General features: G+C 42.9%; 1 protein-coding gene across 2 annotated transcripts in view; it reads right to left on the reverse strand.

The window, feature by feature from the left end:
• Positions 1 to 5362, reverse strand: part of KCNH1 (potassium voltage-gated channel, subfamily H (eag-related), member 1) — a 438757-nt gene that overhangs the window by 210710 nt on the left and 222685 nt on the right. The window lies entirely within an intron of this gene.

Below are 5362 nucleotides of genomic sequence, written 5' to 3' on the forward strand. Positions count from 1 at the left end.
CTTTGCAAGCCCATGAATCGCAGCAGGCCAGGCCTCCCTGTCCGTCACCAACTCCCGGAGTTCACTCAAACTCACGTCCATCGAGTCGGTGACGCGTGCTATACGAAATACTAAACAGTGTATACGCTCTACAAAACGCTCTTGTTGCTTATCTGTTTTATTCATAGTAGTTTGTACCTCTTAATCTAATGCCCCTATCTTGCCTCTCCCTGCTTCCCTCTCCCCACTGGTGACCAGTGTATCTGTGAGGCTGTTTCTATTTTACTTTAAATACATTCATTTATTTTTTAGACTCCACATATGAGGGACAACCTACGGTATTTGTCTTTCTCTGTCTGACTTATTTCACTTAGCATGATATCCTATAGGTTCACCCATAGGAACCTAATGTTGCAAATGCATTTCATTTTTAGGGCTAAATAATATTCCACTGCATATACCACAACTTCTTTATCCATTTATCTGTTGACAGATGTTGGCAATTGTAAATAATGCTGCTCTTAACACTTGAGTGCATGTATCATTTTAAAATAATGTAATAATGTTTTCATTTTCTTCAGATAAATACTCAAGAGTAGAACTGTTAGATCATATAGTACTTCTAGCACAAGTTTTTTAGGAACTTCCATATATTTTTCCATAGTGACTATACCAATTTCCAATCCAACCAACAGTGTAAAAGGATCCCCCTTTCCACACCCTTGCCAACATTTGTTATTTGTGGTCTTTTGATGATAGCAATTCTATCTTTTCAGGTGCCTGTGGGCCATCTGTGTGTCTTCTTTGGAAAAATGTCCATTTGGGTCTTCTGAGTGTTTTTAATTGAGTTTTTTATTTGGTATTGAATTGTATGAGCCATTTATGTACTCTGGGTATTAACCTCTTATTGATCGTGTCATTGCAAATATTTTCTTTCAATCTGTATATTGTCTTTCATTTTGTTGATGGTTTCTTTGGCTGCACAAAAGCTTTTAAGTTTAATTAGGTCTTATTTGGGTTTTTTGTTGTTTCTCTTTGTTTTTTGCTTTTATTTTCCTGAGGAGATAGATTAAAAAAAAAACTGTTACAATTTACATTAAAGAGCAGTATGCCTATGCATATGGCACCCCACTCCAGTACTCTTGCCTGGAAAATCCCATGGACGGAGGAGCCTGATGGGCTGCAGTCCACGGGGTCGCTATGAGTCGGACACAACTGAGCAACTTCACTTTCACTTTTCATTTTCACACATTGGAGAAGGAAATGGCAACCCACTCCAGTGTTCTTGCCTGGAGAATCCCAGGGACGGGGGAGCCTGATGGGCTGCCGTCTATGGGGTCGCACAGAGTCAGACACGACTGAAGTGACTTAGCAGCAGCAGTATGCCTATGCTCTCTTCTGGGAGGTTCATGATTTCTGATCTTATATTTAGGTCTTTTATTTTCTTCTTGTATTGATCCCTTTATCATAATATAATGCTCTTCTTTTTTTGTTTTGTTATAGATTTTGTTTAAAAGTTAATTTTTTCTATATGAGTATTACTACCTCAATTACTTATCATTTGTTTGTGTGAAACATCTTTTCCCATCCCTTCACTTTTAGTCTGTGTGTCTCTAGCTCCAAAATAAGTGTCTCACAAGCAGTGAATAGATGTGTCCCATTTTAATCCAATCAATCACCTTGCATCTTTTGATTGGAGCATTTAGTCCACGGACACTCAAAGTACTGGCTGAGCTCTCCCCTTGGCCACTGCCACCCCTGCCCTGGTTTGGAGCTGTGCCGCAGGGCAGGCTGGGTGCCCACTATGTGGCTAGAACCACTCACTCCATGTAACCTCCTTTTCTCCGAGTCCCCTCCTAGGGACAGCGGTCCCAACATAATCCCATCTCTTCCCTTCCTATTTGATTCTGTGGATCTTTTCTATAGTCTTGGTTGTACAGGAATGCCTCTGTCAGCTTCCAGTTAATTTTCAGGGAGAGTTTTTCCACATATAGATGTGTTTCCGATGTGTTCATAGAGGGAAGGTGAGACCCACATTCTCCTATTCTGCCATCCTGACCTCTTCCCTCCAGTTACTACTTACTTCATCCTGTTTCTCCAGCAGGATGACAGGGACCTCATCTACCTTGCTCATCACTGTATTCCTGATAAGAGACTGCCTGGAAGACAGGTGGTACCAAATGAATAAGTGAATGCATAGTCCCTCTCCTCCTGTCATTGACAATATAAGCCAAACATACAAATGTAACCGAAAATTACTTAAATGCATGAATATTGAAGTCACTTAGTTCTGATTCTGAATTATAAATTTGGTATATGAATTCAATACTGTATTCAGTTATTTCTGTATGTTGGCATCTTTGGACATTATAGAATCTCTAGATAAAAGAACTCCTTTAGATGATTTTATTTAAAAGAAAAAGCAGTGCCCCAAAGGGTGGTTTTCCTGCCATGTGTAATCGTGGACGCACATTATCAAGCAAGTAAGCGACCTTCTAACAAAACAGTAATTGGGCAAAGCCCATCCTCATGCGAATATGAAAGAAAGAAGTCAAATTCTAATGAGGAAGACCTCACGATACATTCAGAGAGTTCTGGAAGGAATCATCTGACGCCATCACCCAAGAACACACCTGACCTAATTCCTCAGACTGCAAGATCAAACTCACCCTCAAAAACCCTGAGTGACGAGACCTGGGCTTGCAGAGACTGGGCTCACATGGTAAACCCAGTGGCCTCTCCGTTACTCCAAAGTGTGAAGCAAGGTTAGCAGGGGAACGTGTTGTCTCCTTTGCTATGTCAGAGACACTTTCGGTGTACTTGTGAGCAGGGAAGATGGGGAAGAAAACACAAACATGAGGATGAGGAGTAGGAGGGGAAATCAGCCCCATTTCAGGCTGCATGTACTTGCTGGGGAATTGCTGAGGTGTTTCTCTTTGTTTGGAAGGAAGAAATCGATGCTTGTATCCAAACTCTAGCCTAATTAGAAGCCACAACGGACAGAATCTCTAAAGCTTTTCAGCCCTGAAAAGAAAAACCATCACCACATTATCACTCTGCAGAATGGAGTCATTAATACCCAGTAAAACACAGAAGCTGTGAAAAAGACTGGGAAGCGTGAAGCCAGCAACGTTTAGCAGGAATGAGTAATAGACCCAGGTAGCAGTGGCGAGGGGTTAAAACGAATAATTCTGCCCTAAAAAAACAGAGTCACCTAATTTTCTCCCTAAATTACAAATCCAACAGACCAGAAACAAGTGCTAGGTATGAAGTAGCTGAGGAGGGAACATTTAGAAAAACTTTGAATCAGAGTCTAGACCTTTACAGAGAAATGAATGTAAATTAATTCAGTCATAGGTGGTAAGTTCAGCGCTTTAGTGCAGTGAATGTGTGCTAATGAAGAAAAAAGATGCCATCAGGGATTTGCTTCTTTGCTTTGTACAGAGAAAAGCTCTGCTTTCCTGGCTGATATGTGGGAGGCTAACCAAGTTAGCCTGTCTCCTGCATGTTGGCACTTGACCACCAGAGAGACGAGACCAGATCTAAGAATGAAGGAGTTTCTGTACAAACCCACTTGTGACCTTAGAACAACACAAAGCACACACCCTACCAGTCTTTGGCTTTCCTCGTAGATAAGGTGGGGCTTCCCTGGTGCCTCAGATGGACAAGAATCTGCCTGCAATGCAGGAGACCGAGACCCGGGTTCAATCCCTGGGTCAGGAAGATTCCCTGTAGACGGGAATGGTCACCTACTTCAAGTATTCTTGGGCTTCCCTTGTGGCTCAGCTGGTAAAGAATCCACCTGGAATGCAGGAGACTTAGGTTCAATCCCTGGGTTGGGAAGATCCCCTGAATAAGATCCCACATAATCCATGGGGTCGCAAAGAGTTGGACATGACTGAGTGACTTTCACTCTCACCAGGATTCTTGCTTGGAGAATTCCATGAACAGAGGAGCCTGGCGGGCTACCGTACATGGGGTCACAAAGAATCAGACAAAATGAGCTACTGACTGAGCGACCAACAACCTAACAGATGAGATACAATGTACCCTGTTATGAATGGCACTAGGAGTCTAGAATCGGAAGGCAGGATTGAATCCATAGCCCATCTCTTACTGGCTGCACAACCTTGAGCAAGCTGCTTAATCTCCTTTCATTCCAGCCAGCCTGTCTTCAAAGTGCACATAAATTACATTGCATACTTCATGTGTCATTGAGAGTATTAAAGGCAGCCATGAGAAAGCATTATAGTGTATAAAGAAAGAGCTATAAAAATTCATAGGCTTATCATAATTCTGTCTTGGCCATCCAAGTTTCATCAATTCCAAGCAAATCTGGTAAAATTTGGACAATTCAGAAAAAGGAAACACAATCTAGTACAGAATCTAAAATAAAGAAATGCAAGAGAACTTTACTGCACTGATGAATGATTACTGGACAAGGTTCAAAGCTTTAAACATCTTCATCCCAGCCCAGGCTCTGGACAACGATCCATCAGCCTCTTCAGTTCTACAGCCACTAACAGCTCTAAGCTGTGCCCTTGGATGCCTACATCACATCTAGGGAGGGTTATGGACAGAAAAAAACCAATGACAACTGGGCAGCAACAAAGAAAGGACAGAGAAACTGTGGCCCCCACAGCACATGCACACACTGAGCCAGGGCCATTACCCTTCGCAAAGAAAGAAACCTTGCTCTAATGCCAGGTAAGGCCCACACCTGGCCATCTTCAGCTTTGACAGCAAGTCCAACAATATGGTACCTATGGCAAAGGCAAAACTTCTCTTCCTTGGCCCCAGACTGTTACTGAAATCTCTGAAGGGCAACTTCTCAGTTTAAGTATCTGAAGCCAACCTTATTTCCTTTTTGCCTTCAGGAGGCACTACTGACCACAGACCAAGACTGACGTCAAGGATCAATGCTCATCATTAGCCCCTGTCCCCTTCTCCCACTCACACTTGATCATTCCCTGATGCCTGGAACTCATCGGCAAACCAGACTCACTGCTTCTGCAAATGCAGTTCCCTCTGCCAGGTATGGGCTTCCCTGCTGGCTCAGTCAGTAAACAAATCCTCCTGCAGTGCAAAAGACCTGGGTTAGATCCCTGGGTCAGGAAGATCCCCTGGAGAAGGAAATGGCAACCTACTCTAGTATTCTTGCCTGGAAAATCCCACAGACACAGGAGTCTAGCAGGCTACAGTCACAAGACTGGACACAAGACTGGACATGACTGAGGGACTAAATCACCACCCACCTGCCAGGGACAGACTTTCTCCACTTTCTGCCTATTCAGGCCCAGAGGCAATCATTTCCAGTGCTCTTCATTCCTTTATGTAGACCCATATTTCCACCCAGTACCATTTTCTTTTTTTTTTTTTTTTT

The sequence above is a fragment of the Bison bison genome, unplaced genomic scaffold, assembly GCF_000754665.1.
Source record: "Bison bison bison isolate TAMUID 2011002044 unplaced genomic scaffold, Bison_UMD1.0 scf7180017863955, whole genome shotgun sequence".
Lineage (NCBI taxonomy): Eukaryota > Metazoa > Chordata > Mammalia > Artiodactyla > Bovidae > Bison > Bison bison.